This window comes from Choloepus didactylus, chromosome 6 (genome assembly GCF_015220235.1).
Source record: "Choloepus didactylus isolate mChoDid1 chromosome 6, mChoDid1.pri, whole genome shotgun sequence".
Classification (NCBI taxonomy): Eukaryota; Metazoa; Chordata; class Mammalia; order Pilosa; family Megalonychidae; genus Choloepus; species Choloepus didactylus.
In genome coordinates, this window is record NC_051312.1 from 122,395,575 (window position 1) to 122,412,326 (window position 16,752).

Genomic DNA, 16,752 nt, shown 5'->3' on the forward strand with positions numbered 1-16,752 from the left:
GGAAAGTTTCAAAAATATAGTAAATTAAAAAAAAAGAAAAGATAAAAAGTGGTCATTCCAAGTAGTGAATTCTAAAATGTCTCTTGGTAGCCAATCCTATAGCAAAGAGGGAATGGGAGCATTGACTTCACAACTGTTGCTGGAGAGCAGAAACAGGTTGAAAATGAAGATTGATTGGAGAGTCAACCTTCAATTGGAGAACTGCATTCTTTACCAAGATTCTGAAGATCAAGTTGCATTGCTAAGCCATCTATAGCTAACTTATACCTTAACCCAGACTTTCTGGACATTCAACTCTTCCAGATTTCCTTATAGAAAACTGTTTATTCTTCATTCATTTTATGATGTGTATTAGGAATATGTCATGCTCATTGTATTTGTCCTGGGTGTCCATTTGTCAGGCTAAAGTGTTTGAGGTTAAGTTCACAACAACATTTTGACCAGGGCCAGCCACAAAAGAGAAGGCACTGGTCCATCATGCTTTCACCATCCCACTCTGAGAGGTGTGCTGGGGCCAGGGAACTCTGCAGGGAACTCATGAAGTGGGTTTTAGAGGGGATGAACATTTCCTTCTGTTATTCTTCCTTTTCACAGGAGAAGTACAAGAAAGCAGTCTTGTCAGTGGGAGAATACACAGGCTACTTGTTGCCAGGTAGTCTAGCCTTGGTGTGCCATTGCTAGTTATTATATACATTTGATTTGGAATGTCAACTGTCCAGCCCCCTGTGACTCATGGAATGTTATAATTTCCCTGCTAGATAAGAAGCCCTCAGTCCCATGGAAAGCTGTGCTTAGTTATTGACCTTTCCTCTGAGAGAAGTGTAGAAGGGCTGCCTCTATCTAGTTTGTTTTCAAAGCCACCCAGCACTAACTTCAGGATTAATTGGAATTACAGGATTAACTTCAGATGATTCCATTATTTATACAATGGGATATCACAGTTGTTTACTCTCTCTTGGTGGCACTAATGATGGTTCAAAGAGAGCTGAAATCCTTTGGCTCTCCATTTTAACTCTTTCAGTGATAATTTTGCACAATGTGAACCTAAAAAAGTCTTGTTTTCATCAGTTTCCATAGAACCTCTTAGCAATTCCTCCTGGTGTCTCTAAGAGAGTTCTTGCTCTTTGCCTGGTTCCCACAGAGCCTTGGCCTCCAGAACATGATCTAGTATAACAAAAAATCTGAGCAGATTCCTATCAACAACTCTCATAGGGTTCTCTGCATCTCTTGGCTTCTAAAAAACTCCTTGAACTCCTTGGTGTTGGTATAGATAAGCATTTCTAATGCCAAACTCCTTATTGAGTCCTGTAGTGTCAGCTGTCATGCAGCACAGCTCTTTCAAGGAGATTGCCCCAGGTCTGAATGTAGCATTACTTTGGGGAAACTGGACTAATGTCATACTCCTAGAACTCCCCTTTCCTCTATTCTGTTTCCCACCTCCCAAAACAAACACATACCCTGAGAATGACAGATCAATGCTCCCTCAAGTAACTAGAAGGTTTAGCAATGACCTGAACTGCTTTGTTCCTTGCCTTCCTGCTAAAAAAAAAGAGATATGAAAATCAAGTCCTAGAACCCAATCTGAATTTTCAAGTGTTCAGGCCACTAAACTGAACTTCAAGAGCAATGGAAAGAAAACTTACATGGACCCCACCCCCATGATGATCCACCTACCAGCACCTGCATTCAGTCTCCTACCTTCTCGCCTATCTCTATTTAATGCCAACCCCTCCACCCATGTACCAGATTCCGTTCCTTTTCTGTTTAAAGACATGGCTTCAGTAATCACCCCACTCCATGCCACATCACCAAATTTTCATTTTATGTTGGATTATTACCATCAGAACACAAAATATGCTGGTTTCTTTCCTGTCTTATATAAAATGCCTTTTATTGACTCATTTATCTGCCAGCTCCCATCCCACGTTTTCATTTACCTTTGTAGTAAAACTCTTGAAGGAGATGCCTATGCTCCCTCTCTCTGATTTCTTTTCCTCTCCTCTCTTAAAACCACTCCAGTAAAGATTTGCCACCATCACACTACCAAATCCTCTCTTGTCAAGGTCACCAGTGATCTCCAGCAAATTCTCATTCTCATCCTCACCTTACTTTCTCTATAAGCAGTATTTGACACAGTTGCTTTCCTTTTATCGTGATATATTTCATTCAGTGGTTTTCCATGATACCACACTCTCTTGGCATTTTTTTTCTCTCACTAGTTGCTGATTTTCTGTCTTCTTTCACCATATCTTTGTAGTCTCACTGTTTTTTGTTTTGTTTTGTTTTGTTTTTTGTCTTTTGTTTTTTTAAAGTATGGGGGCTGCAGGACCTGGTTCTTAGTCTACTTCTCCTCTCTTTTTCCATGTATTCCCTTGATGATCTCATCCAATTGCCTGGCTTTATAACCGATTATATGCTAAGAACTTCCACATTTATTTCCATCCCAGAATTCTCTTACAAACTCCAGACCTATATTTAATTTTCTATTCAACGTTTCCATTGGGAATCTAATAGACTCAAATGCAACATGTCTAAAATAGTCTTGCCTGCAACCCCCACAAACCTGTTCCACCTATAGCCTTCCGTATTCCAAAGGATGACAACCCCATCCTTCTAGATGCATTGATCAAAAACCTTGGAGTCAACCTTAACTCCTCTCTTTCCTTAACAACTCATTTCATATTTTTATCCTATAAAGGCCCTTTCTTTAATGTAAATCCAGAGTCTGATCAGAATACTGCTACCATGCTGTCCCGAGCCACCAGCGTATTCTACATGCAGGGCCCTCTATGAGTTTGACCTAACATCTTTCTGGCCACAACTCTTAATACTCTCTCTCTTCCTCATACCACTTTGCCATATTGTCCTGTGTTCTTTGATCATGCTGAGCATTGTCTGTCCTCTTGCCTGGAAAGCTTTACTCCAAGATATTCCTATGTGTAACTTCCTTGCTACCTTCAAGCCTTCTCAGATTTCACTGACACACACAAAAAAAGCCTACCCAGACCACCCCATTTAAAATTGCAATCCCAAACTCTAATAATCCCTTTTGTTCTAACTTTATCAAGAGCATTTAAAATTCTGTTTGTCATTATGTTTTTTTTTTTTTTTTTAAACTCTCTGTCTCCCTAAGTGGAATGCTGTTTTCATGAGAGTGGGATATTCATTTTGTTAGCAGTTGTATCCTAAGTACTAGACCAGTGTCTGACATGTAGTAGTTAATTAGTACCTGCAGAATGAATGAAGAACTGCGTGGAGGAATGTAGAGAGTGAAAGCAGTATGTTTATTGAAAGCTTGAGAGTATTGGGAATTTTCTTATGTTTTCTTGTTTAACAACAACCCTTAGAGCCAATTGTTAAAAACACTACTACCACCCTAATTTATAGATGAAAAATTGAAAATTCAATGAGGGTGGGTGTCAAAGGTCACACAAGTCGATAGTGTAACATGGATTTGAAGCCAGGCATTTTAACTCCAGGCTTAGGGCCCTGTTTTCACATGCCACAATATATCATTTTGCATCAAACAACATTCTAGGTGAAAGGTTAATTTTGGCTTCTGCTGGGTTTTGTCCATTAGCTGAGTTTGCCCTTAAAAATGGAAACATGGGTCCATCTTCTTTCTTTCCTGCCTCCTCTTCTCTGTTTCTGTATCTGATGCTTAGGTCTTCCTCTTTGTTGTCCTGGCTACCCAGCGTGCCCTGCCATGATGGATTTCTCTCTACGGAGGCTATTCTTATTTATCTGGGGATTCTCTAGCATAGTGCCTGGCAATTAGTAGGTAATCAATATATGCTTATTAAAAAGGATGATCCCTTTCATCCAAGTCTACCCACACCAGTACTAACTAACTAGAAAAGACTCAAGCATCTAAGTCAGAATTAATTATGCATTAAACTTCCTATGGGTAGTGGAAGAAAACAGTGTCGGCGAAGGTTATGGGATTGCTCGGAGTTGGGTTAACTTTGGAAGAGCCTTCAGTTGCTCTTCAAAGAATACTCTCAGTAGGGAGAAAACACTGCCTCTTCCTCCTGGGCTGACCGCTTTCACCTTTTGGAAATGCCTCTTGGGTGCCCATGCCCACCTAGCCGTAATGATAGGTGCGGTGGATTTGTTTCCCTGTGTTTTTGCATTCAACAAGGAGAAGGAATCTGAGCTCATGCTGAGTTTTCAGGGAAGATTCAGAGAGGAGGTTGTGATCCTGCTTTCATATACCAGTCCTCACCACCAAATCATCCCGGAGCTATTAAAAAAAAACAAACAAACAAAAAACATGGTTTTTGTTGGGAGTCTTGGGAGCTCTATCCTGTAGATAGGTGCTGATTAATTTTGGTACTATAAAAAAGCCTATTTTATGTTTGAATATATGTCTTACTATCTGCCACACTGTCAGATTGCTGTGAAGTGATACAGAATTCACAGAATTTCAATGCTGAAAACAGAATTCCCTGTATCTTCAACTTGGGACACTAAGTGGATCATGGAGTGATCAGAAATAGGATAACTTATTTTGAATTTAAGTAAAAGACACCTTAAGTAACAGGTCAAATACTAAACACTTTGTATAGCTTTTCTGAAAATCTGTCCTGGTTGATTTAATTTCTAATTCTTTCTTTAAAATAATTACTCAGAAATAGGATTTAAATGGTAAAAGAACGTTACCCATGTAGTATCTTGAAATAGATTTAAATTATGTTTTTTTCCACCAGCATGATCAAAGTACTTTACATTATCAACATTTTCTATCGTGTCGTTTTGAAAGGAATAGGCACATCTTTCAACAGGAAAATTATGACTGAGAGGTAAAATAATCTCCACCAGATTATAAAACAAATTGAAAGTGGACACTTTAAAGAGAAAAGAGCAGGTTATCACATTCTCAGATGAAACATGTTTTACGTGATTTAAAAGGTGCTGAACAGCTCTTTCTGCTCTGAATTATCCTTGATTTCAGTTTTTATTCTACCAGTTAGAGATTCATTTTAGATAACAGTTCAGTATGAAATAAGAAGTAACTTTGGGACTCTCACCTGTGTATGATTTAGTTGAATCAAATTTATTTTTTTTCCCGAATTGAATTGCATTGAGAAATGATAGTGAGAGATTGGAGGAGAATAGAGAGGAGAGAGATAATTGGAACCAACGGGGGCATTTATGATGCTGTCATATAGCTTCACCACTCCAAGGCAGTGGCCTAAATCCTGGCTGCATATTAAAACTGCCAAGGAAGCAATTTAAAACAAAACAAAACAAAACAGAGACCAATGCCTGAGTCCTTCACTTCTAAGGGCAATTATTATGTCCAAATCTCTTTTCTTTTTCTTTTTTCTTTTTTCTTTTTTTATCTTTTTTTTGGGGGGGGGGGGGTATAGGACACAGTCTTTTTGTTTGTATTGTTTTCAAGGCTCCTTGGGTGATTTTAATTTAACAGCTAGGACTGACAACCACTCTTTCAGTCCTAATGCCCAGGTCATACCCCATATGAATTAAATTAGAATATTTGGAGCAAAGGAGCTAGGCAGTGGTATTTTTAAAAAAGATTCCTAAAAATCTTTAGGAAAATTCCAATGTGCAACAAAGTTTAGGAATCCCTGCTCTTGACCTTGCATCAGAATAACATAGAGGACTTGTTAAAACAAAGATTGCCTGGCTCCACCTCAAGAGTTTCTGATTCAGCTGGGGGGTGGGAAGGGGAAGGCGAGTGTGGCTAAGAATTGGCTTTCTAAACAACTTGCAGGTCTTGCTGGTAATGCCAGTGAGGGAACGTAAAGCATGCACTTTGGAAAACTGTTTAGCATTAACTACTAAAGGAAAAGTTACACGCACCCTACCCATGATTCCTTTTTTCAGTATACCCCTTACAGGAATTCATACATTTTTGTACGAGGAGACACAAATAAGAAAATTTCTCAGCAGTATTATTTTTAATGGCAAAACAAGAAACAGCCCAAATATCTACCAACAATAGAATGGATAAACAAAGTGTGGCATGTTCATACATTGACATGCTATACAGCACTAATGATATAATAATATGGATGATTTTTTAAATTTGTAATACTGAAAAGAAGTCAAACACATATGCATATAAAACACATGTGGTATGAATTATTTCATATAAATTTTGAATAAAATCAGCAAGAATAAATTATATTGTTTAGGGATGCATAGTTAAAAGTTAAAACTACAAAGAAAACCAAATAAGGAATTGCCTTAACATTATATGGGCTGAGGTTACCTTTCCAGGGTGATAAAGTGTTTTTATTGGGAAGTATATGGGAGGTTATTAAATAGAAGTTTTATGTATAATAATTAACTCTATATTTTTGAGATACTTTTCTATATGTTTATAATGTTTCACAATAACAAAGAAAAAATGTTCAAATATAAAACAATAAAATTAGGAAAGCCAAATAACTAGCAGAGAAAATTATATAGAATCCACACTACTTTCAAAGCTGAAACAAGTGGAATCTCGAATTGTATATACTGAGGGCAATTAAATGTTTGAAGCCTTTGTGAAGTCTAGAAACTAAGTAGACAGCACCAATTATTTTGGGAACAAAGGAAAACTTTTCAATGTTTTTGAACTTTTGGGGGAAAATATTGACAACAAGGGCCTTATTTGTGAGGCATGCTGATTTATACCTGTTGTTCCAGGTACACTATTAATTGTATCCCTTCATTCTCAGTGTGTCTCAATTTGAACAATAAATTAGGACTATATGTCTGATTTTAGCATGCTTTTGTTAGACATCAGGAAAAAAAGTCTTTTCCTATGTTGAATTCTAGTTTGTGAAATAAGAATTTCCAACTGGGTAAATGTGGAGTGGCTTATTCATGTGTATGCAGTTTTGGAAAAAACATTGTGCATTTCCAAAGCCATAGCATTTCTTTTTTCTTATACATTCTTTTCCTTCTACTCATCTAAAATGTTTTGCCTAATTTAATAGATCCACATAAATTAATTACTTTGAGTGCTTACACCCATCATGCCAAAAAAAAAAAAAAAACCTGATTTCTTAATGGAAATAATGATAAAGGGAACATAAACTTAACCAAGGCCTCAAAACTTAATGATTAAATGCTCAACACATGCAATGCTACCTGCTTTTAAATCCAAATGTAGTTTTCAAAATTTTTTCTTGTAATCATGAAAAATCAAAATAATATAAGAGAAGTGCAAGAAGAATAGAAAAGGGTTAAGGAGGGAGAAGAGAGTCAAAGCATAAAGAAGAATGAAAACATGTATTTAATTTCTTCTAACTCAAACTTCCTAAGTAAAATCTCCAAGTAAAACACTGAGAACATCAAAGTGTTCTTACATAGTCACATCCTCCTCTTCTCCAGCCCACTCTAGGGAAGGAAAAAGCTAATGCCTTCAGAAATCAGATTGAAATAACTCAGCAAAATGTAGTAATACTTGCCTAATTCTTAGGCCCTCAGGATAAACTCCTATAGACGTCAGCAGGAGATTTCTTTTGCAGACAGTTATGAATCTGCTTCAATATGTTTCAACTGTGTTATTTAGAGCTGTGCCATTTTTGGATGGAGCTTCAAAGATCTTGCCTACCACCGCTAAGAAATTGGCACAGAGAGCACAAACCCCCAGATACAATGACTTCCTCCTGGCTGTTTATGAAGGACATTCCTTGCATTTTGTGTCTGCAGTGGGGAAATAGGATGACAGTTTGCCTGATCCTTGGAGCTGCTCTTTTGAGGCCATTGTCAATTTACAAATGTGAGCCCTGGCCAAAAGAAGTTACTGACTAAACATACAGGAGTCTCCTGCAACAACAGACTGATTTGAAGATGGAGGACCCGTTAAATTCGGACATAGACCATTCTATAAAATAATGCATCAGCCCAGGATTACTGGTTGCAAAGAACAGAAGCCCACTTAAGCCAGCTTAAGTTAGGGGAAATTTATTTTAGACTCAAACAAGCAACCTTACAGGCATTGAAGGATAGGAAATGAAATAGAGCCGAGTTATACGGGAACAGACACTAGAACAGGAAAGCTGGGTGTAAGATCATTCTCTGTGTTTCTAAAATATGAGATCCTTTTCATTTTAGCATCTTTCTTTTCTGCCTTATTTGGCTTCATGTGATTCCATATAACTGTCCTACTTCTGCTGCCCCAGACACATCAATTCAATTGCTGAATAAGTAATAGTCCCTGGGTCAACAAGTGCAATTTCTCAAGAGAAAGAATCTGATTAGTTCAACCCAGACTGTGCACTGGTTCTTCCTATGTTAGCATTCAATCCTGGCCAAGTGAGCTAGAGGTGAGGAATTGCTTCCAACAAGAAGGGCTGAGAATGGGGTAAATTCTAGAATAGGGAGAGCAGATGGGTTCTCCCATAATGTCTACAATAAGGAGTTTGTAAAAATTATATAAAACTCTTAAACCCTTGTTGGACCTGTGCACAGATATCCAGTTACCCAAAATGCTGACCTTTCTTCTTGTCTTCCAGGTCAATATGAAATCCATGAAACAGATAATTAACTTTCAAATGATAATGTTGAAGCCATACTAGAAGTTTTCAGTCTCCTGCAATGGAAGTGTGTGTGTGTGTGTGTGTGTGTGTGTGTGTGTGTGTGTGTGTGTACCTAAATGATGTCTCCACACTCCAAGTCTTTCTTTCCTCTAAAAGCCTCTGAGGTCAGATTGCTCCCATTCTCCAAATGAAAGTTTATACATATCTAAAAATATTTCCATTTAACATTGTTTCTCCAAAACCTAAAGTGAAGAATTGCTTACATATTAATAGTAACAAGAATGCATTTGGATTTTGCCAATAAATATCAGGATTTCCAAAATGTAATATGTTTAGTAATAACTGAGCCTCTCAGAAATATTTTAAGAGCCAACGGAGCAATGGAATCTTTATCAAATTTTTCTTGTCCTGTTTTTCTATAGCTTTCATTTTAGCATTTAGCTAATTTTTCCCCAAAGTTAGAATATTCAGTTTATTTTCTCTTATCAAAAGAAAACACATATTTATTTTTTCTATCACTTCAAAATGAGTTTTTGCAAAAATTATATATCCTGATCCTATGCTTACTAGTGAAGTATTACAAAGGAAGTATCTTATCCATTTCCAAGGAAAAAAACTACTTAATGAATTCAAGAGGGGGAAGAACAAAAGCTAATAATGTTTTCTCTCTTCATATGGCATGCTTTTATGGCTTTAATATACAGAACTTGAAAGTTTGGGGTACCCTTTATCAATTTCATAGGATACACAATTTTAATTTTTTAGGCGTTTCAAGGTTCAATCATCACCATTTAGGAGCAGCAGTGAAATTTAGCCATTTATTTATTGATTTTTAACCAACTTGATCTATGTCCAAAAGCTCATGTTCAGAGTTAGGAGAATAAGGCAGCAAGATATTGCCTAATCTTGGGAGTTGCTTAATCTCCAATCAAGGGATATTACCTGTGACCAAGCCTTCTAACTCCACTCTGACAATGAAAGAAGTTTAGCCTCATAGTGGCTCACTGAAGTGTCTTCTGGCTATGCAGTACTATACCTGTCACTTGATGAATATCAAGTTGCTGAAGGAGACGCCAACTACTAAGAGCAGACTTTTTTCATTCATTTATTCAACCATTCAATCAGTCAAGCAACTTTCACTTAACAGGTGTTCATTGAGCACCTACTATGTGCCAAGCACTCTACTAGGGTTGGGAATACAGAAATAAGTAAAAAAAGAATGGTCCCTACATATAAGCTCAGCGGGGAAGACAGTCACACAGACAATTGAGACCCTATGAAGGGTTATGTAGAGCTGTGAAAGAGTATAGGAGGAGGACATAATTGATATTGAGGATCAAAGGATGTGTTTATGAGGAAATAACATGTAGACAAATAAATGAATGTTAAGTAGGAGGTAGTCAGGTTGGTTATGATTTGGGAAGGAATATTGTATATTTGGGGAACTGAAAGGTCAGAGTACGTGGCCCAGAGAAAGCAAGGAGTAAAATGGCCAAAAAAAAGAAAAAAAGAAGAAGAAAAAAAAAAGACTGGGGCTGTAGACAGCAGGTATAGTGACCTGGGCTCATAGTCCATGTTAAGGGTTTGGGGTTTGGTCCTAAGTACAGTGGGAAGCAATTCATGTGTTCTTACCCAGGGATGACATGACCTGATCTGTTTTAAAAATAACTGTGGAATGGGTTGGAGAGGGTCAAGAGGGGAAATGCAAAGACCAGAAAAGTGACTTTTAAATTAGAGTGGAGACAGTGGAAATAAGAGGAGCGGACTTGTTCAGGACTTTTGAGGGATGTATTCAATTTATCAGCAATTCTATTGTTTAGGAGTTGTGCAGGTTTGGATATATTATGTCCCCCACAGAAAGCCATGATCTTTAATCCAATCTTGTGGGATATTGTAATTAGATTGTTTCCATGGAGATGTGACTCACCCAACTGTGGGTGAAACTTTTGATTAGATTATTTCCATGGAGGTGTGGCCCCGCCCATTTCAGCATGGGTCTTAATTAGTTTACTAGATTCCTTTAAAAATGCTGGCACAGACCCAGAGGCTTGCTGGCTTAGCTCAGAGATGCATGGAGTTGTGGATCTCTGATGTTGGCTGACATTTAGACATTTTGGATAATGCCATTTTGAAATGCAACCTGGGAGCAAGGAGACACCAGCCATGTGCCTTCCCAGCTAACAGAGGTTTTCCAGAAGCCAACAGCCTTTCTGCAGTGAAGGTATATTCATGTTTATGCCTTGGTTTGGATGCTCTTATGGCTGTAGAACAGTACATGTGTAACATAATAAATTCCCTTTATAAAAGTCAATCCATTTCTGGTATTTTGCATAACGGCAGCATTAGCAAACCAGAACAGGGGAATTGAGGTGACAGGAGCAACCCCAAGATCTGGTTCTAAGCAGTTGGGTGGATTGTGGATTTACTGATTTGGGGAAGATTGAAGGAAGAGGCGGTTTGGGGGATGCCTGTAGTTTGAGATGGATGTCAGCTAATGGATATAATGGGTCTGGAGTTCAGAGGGAAATCTAAGCCGGAGATCAAAATTTATGCATCATTAACCTTTATAAGATATTTGAGGTCATGGATATTAATGAGATCATCTAAAGCAGTGTGTACATGGAGAAAAAAAAATTCTACATTTAGAGTTTCGTACAGGAGGAGCAGCCGCCAAATAAACTGAGGAGTGGCTGGAAAGGGGAAGATTTGCTACTGGAAGCTTGTGGTATTGGAAAAGCCAAGAGAAGAAAGTAAAGCAGAAGGGTTCTGATCAATTATGCTGAATATTGGTGAAAGGATAAATAAGAGGAGGATTAACAATCTTCCTTTAGATTTGGCAATGTGAAAATCATTGGTGACCACTGTGAGAACAGTTTTGGTGTGAAGTTGTGGTAGAATCCATACTTGAGTGCTTTGAAGAGGAAAGCAAAAGTAAAGAAGCAGAGGTATCTTTATCAGCTTTTTCTTTTGGTATGTATGTGATATTTGACTCTGACAGGAAGCAGAGTAATAGGAAGGTAATTGAATCTAATGTGTATAATGACTCCCTGGGGGAACGTGCCTCTACACCTAGTACCCTAGGTATTAGACAACAGTCTTTCACTATCACTTCTTCAGAAAAATTTGCTTTTGACGTGCATTTTGGGGTTAGGTTTTCAAGAATGCAGTACATGGCTATGGCAAGGGCTCTGGCCACTGTCCTTCCAGGAACTACAATTGTGTCCCGAATCCCAAAAGCTACTTTGGTTGGGTCTCTGTACTTTCTATCAGACCCTGGGAGCAGGCTGCCTGCTTCTCTGGTCCTCTGCTTATTTCCTCCTTTCAGAATTTATTGCCATGGATCTTGGCCCTTCTCCAGGGACCTGTTCTCTTGGCCTACTTCAGAAATTTCCATAGTGGCCTCCTGATTTCCTGGGTCATGTTCCATTACTTGGTGTTTGGACCCCTGTGGCTGCCTACCCTGATCCTCCCTTGTTACAGGCATCCAGACCCTCACTGGCCTGTCTTTACCTGTAGTGGTTAAGAGTTCAATCCCTATGGAATAACACATGTGGATGTGAACACCGTTCATACCACCTAACAGCCGTGCATTCTTGAGCATACTTAGTTCTCTGAGCCTAGATCCCTCCTCTGTAATGAGGTGGTAATATCCCTACCTCTTGGGTTGCTGTGAGTATTAAATGAAATACCATCTACAAACACTTAACTGGAACAGATAAAGTTCTGAATTAATGGTGGCTATGATTCTTATATCCGCTTGTGACATAAATTATTTAGCTAACCTCATTTTCATTCTCAGTTCTTTGATTTAGTTTGTGTTAAGTCTGATGAAGTCTAAATAAATTTTAAAAAGTGATTTAAAAAATTTATCTCCCTCATTTCTTCAGTTTAGAAATTATTTTAGCAGTCTATAATACGATTTAAGATGGTAATCTGCCCTTATGATTGTTTTGTGACAACTCATTTTGCAAATAGGAGAAAAGATTCTTCATAAATGGCTTATTAAACATTAAAGTACTTAATCTATGTAGCATTTCTGGATCTAAAGGAATCACATTCCCCAAACTATAGTGAAAACCACTGACCAAAGGTTAAGTGATGTCATAAAGATCTTCCAGTCAGAAAAAAATGCAAAAGTCAGATTATAACACTGTGTTCTTTCCCCCACCCCCAAAGTCCACTTCAATCCAGTGCCAACTAAATGTTAGACCAATTCTGTCCAACAGAAACCCAAGCCATGTATGTAATTTTAAATTTTCTAGTAGCCACCTTTTAAGAAGTTTAAAAAGGTGAAATTCATTTCAATAATATATTTTATTTAATCCAATTTATCTAAATCATCATTTTGACATGTAATCAGTATAAAATTATTACTATCATTATAGTATTAATATTTTTTTCCTACCAAGTCTTGCAAATCTGGTGTGTGTTTTACATTTATGGCAGGTGTCAATTCAAATGCTAAGCCTTCAGAGTTTAAGTGGAATAGGAGCCTACCAAAACAATAAATTGCATTTAATTGAAAAGGTTTATATTGCTTCCACTTTAAAATTTAAACGTGTCAAAATTAAATAAATTAAAAATTCAGCCCCTCAGTTGCACTAACCACATTTCAAGTGCTCAATGGCCACATGTGACTAGTGGCTCCCATATTGGACAACACAGATGGAAACACTGAGTACTTGATTGTCTTCCCAATTTCAAAACTAAGGGGCACTATAAGGGGAATGGAATTCCTCAAGGCCAGGCTCATATTTAATACCTCCATGTTGGATTAAGTGCCCCTTCTTATTGATCCCTGAGTACTCAGTGCCTATACCGTTTAAAGCATTTACCTCATGATGCTCAAATAATGGATTTACTTGTTACTCTCCTTGACTCACTCCAAGTTCCTTTAGGGCATAAATCATGTGTCTATTTTATTCACCAGTGGATCCCCAGATTCTAGAGTAGTTCCTGGCACATTGTAGAAGATGCTTAATAAATATATGTTGAAAGAATAAAAGAATAAATTGATTTTAAATATTGTGCTCCTCAAATGAACAATACTTGTCAAAACAAATGGTTCACTTCATGTGGTACAAATGGTACTTAGTTTGGTAATAATGAATTTAGGATGATCTAATCTATGTTCAGTGGTAAGACCAACCTCTAGTTGAATTTTTCAGTTTTCATTACATTAGATCAGTGTTAGGAAAATACTATTTTGAGCAGCTACTTCTGGTCCATAGAGTCAGTTTGTAGTCTGGATAAAGAAATGCTCTGAGTGATAGCAGGGGTCTACCTCCCAGGGGACCAATCCTGTCAGAGAGCAGAAGTTATACTTCTACCTTCCAGACAGGCTCACAGTCAGTGGTAGAAGTAGAAGCAGCTTCAACACAGTTTATACGAAGCAGAAGTCCAAGGAAGAGTGTATTCAGGAAAGAAGGCCTAGGGGTTAGTCCAATGTTCAGAAAGAAGAAAAGTCCGAGGAGTGTGGGATGGTAAGAGGTGTTGCTCAAATTTTCAGAACAATGGGCCACTGAAAGGAAGGAAGATAGGAAGGAAGGAAGAAAGGGAGGGAGGAAGAAAAATTAAAACCACAGGAGACACATTCAGCAGATGAATAGTCTAAGTCAGATGCACAAGTTTTAAACAGTTGTTGGAGATCATGTACTGAACGTATCTGAAAAAGAGGCAGCTTTCTTATACCATCCTTGGCCCTGTTTCTCCGACTCACATAGACCCACTGGTAAACATTGTTGCATGCAAGAGCCCTTCCTGAGGTAGGCTTGACAAAGAGTGAAAAGCCACATCAGGTCTCAAGACCAAAGGGTGTAGGAGGTGACAATTGATTGGCAGTTTGAAATGAAATGAGACAGTAGAGCATACATTAAAATCTGTGCTTTAAAAGGCATTTTTATGGATTTCAGTAACACACGTCACACCAAAGGGACAGCTGAGCAGGGCTGACAATAATGCTTCTGTTGTGGCTGAGTTTATGTCTGTCCAACTGGAGAGAAAACAAGCCTGTTGGAGAGGGAGCATGCTTAGAGTGCCCATATAATTTATGGGGAGTGCAAGGGTATATTAAATGGGATACCAGGACAATAGACATAACTGGGAGCTGTCCTGTGCAAACCAGAACATTCAGTTACTCTAAGAGTGTTAGTAACAAAATTAAAATCTCCATTTCCTTGACTAGGTCCATAAGTTTATTAGAACAAATGTGGATTGGGCCAATGTTGCTGACTGGCATGTCCTAATTTCAGATGGACACCACTGAAATGGTCCTAGGATTGGAATCAAAACATCCTGAAGATCAATTTCAGAATCAAATGTTCGGTTTGCATCCAGATGGTGCTCCTCTTAAAGAAAAAAAAAAAGATAAATCCAGGCTTTATCAGATATTCTCAGGGTGGAATGGATATTCAGTCATGGTTAATTCAGTTGAAAGTTATGTTTAGAAAGGGTCAGGAATTGAACGGCAGAGTACAGGGAGAGTCAGTGGGAAATTGCTGTGACTTGGTCCAAGCCAAAGACCCCTCTTTCAGAAGTGGAAAAACTGTGTAATTCTGTTTGGATAACGGTATCCAATCCACCAACATTTATTATGTATGTCCTACATGCCAAGCACCATTCTAGTTGGAAAGGACACAAAATGAGCAGGACATATCCCTTCCATTTAAATACATCAGAGTCTATGCATACAATGGAATATGAAATAGGTATTTAAAACAATGTATTGATATGGGAAAATTCCCATAATGGTGTTAAGTATATTAAAAAGTAAGCTTCAGACCAATTTGGATACTATTTCAAGTATGTATATATTTATAGAAATGTAAATTAAATAAATATAAATTGTATACTTGGAAAATTTCTGGTAGCACACATAAAAATCCATCACTGATTACACCTGGGGAGTAGAATGGGGCTGGAGGTAGAGAGGAGAGAGATTTACATTCACTAAATGCTGTTTTTAGGTGGTCTATGAGAGGTCAAAGAATTCACAGACTAGTTAAAGACAGGACAGGTAAAAATAAGTGCAATCCTCCCTTTGTCCAGTGTACAGATGGATGAGTACATAAATGGGGACAAAAACTAAATGAAAAATAGGGTGGGATGGGGGGATGATTTGGGTGTTCTTTTTTAGTTTTATTTTTTTTCTTATTCTGATTATTTCTGGTATAAGGAAAATGTTCAAAAATAGATTAGGGTGATGAATGCACAACTATATAATGGTACTGTGAACAGTTGATTGTACACCATGGATGACTGTATGGTATGTGAATATATCTCAATAAAACTGATTTTAAAAAAATAAGTGCAATAAAGCATTCTAGGTGCTAATAGGATATTTAAAAAAGAAGTGTTAAACTTTATATGGAATGGTCAGAAATGACTTTTTAAAGGAAATGATGAATGAGCTAATTTTAAAAATGGGAAATAGAAAAGAGAGCAAGGAAGGAAAATTTCAAGGAGAGAAAACTGGAAACATCAGGGAATGTTTCAGGACCTGAAAGTGATTCATACTGCATACCCACTCAAGTTAGCTGAATTAGCTGACTATATTTGTGGGGGAGGGAAGATATGGCTATGGACAAGATTGAAGAGGGATGTAATAATAAGTGTGGTTAAAATTTAATGAACTGTGTTGAGTGTTATATATTGTGCTAAGAGCTTTTATTAAAGAGGGTGAGGAAACTGAGATACAGTTTCATCAACGGCAGAGTGGGCAGCAACATCAAATAGTCCATAAAGGATCAGCCATAAAAGTTCTGGAAAGAGCTCTTTGCTTTGACTATTAAGAAATCACTGGTTACCTCTGTCAGAGTGTTTAGTGAATTGAAGAATGTCAGGCATTTTGCCCAACGGTAGCAAATGACAAGGCTGCAAGGTGGACTGACTACTCTGGGAGCTCAGGTTTTGGATAGCTTGACACACAAAATAAGATTAAAAGATTGCTTTGGCCCCACATGAGCTGGTCTCCTATGCCCAACACCAAGTCTTCCCATTTAGAATCCTCACCCTTGGGTTCTACAGCTAGAAGTTGGAAGATTGGAAGTTGCTTAGTCATTGTTCTCAGCCTTTGAAAACAACTCTCCAGGGAAAGTTATGGGGCAGGATCGTGATCTGCAGAACCTCAGCAGCCCACACTGAGTGGGTCTTTAACAGCTTCATGCTGTGAGGTGTAATCAAAGAGGCTTGGAACATCTTAGGGAAAAGAGCCCAGGTGGTTGGGAGGCTCAAGGCAGCTTAGGTAAACGAT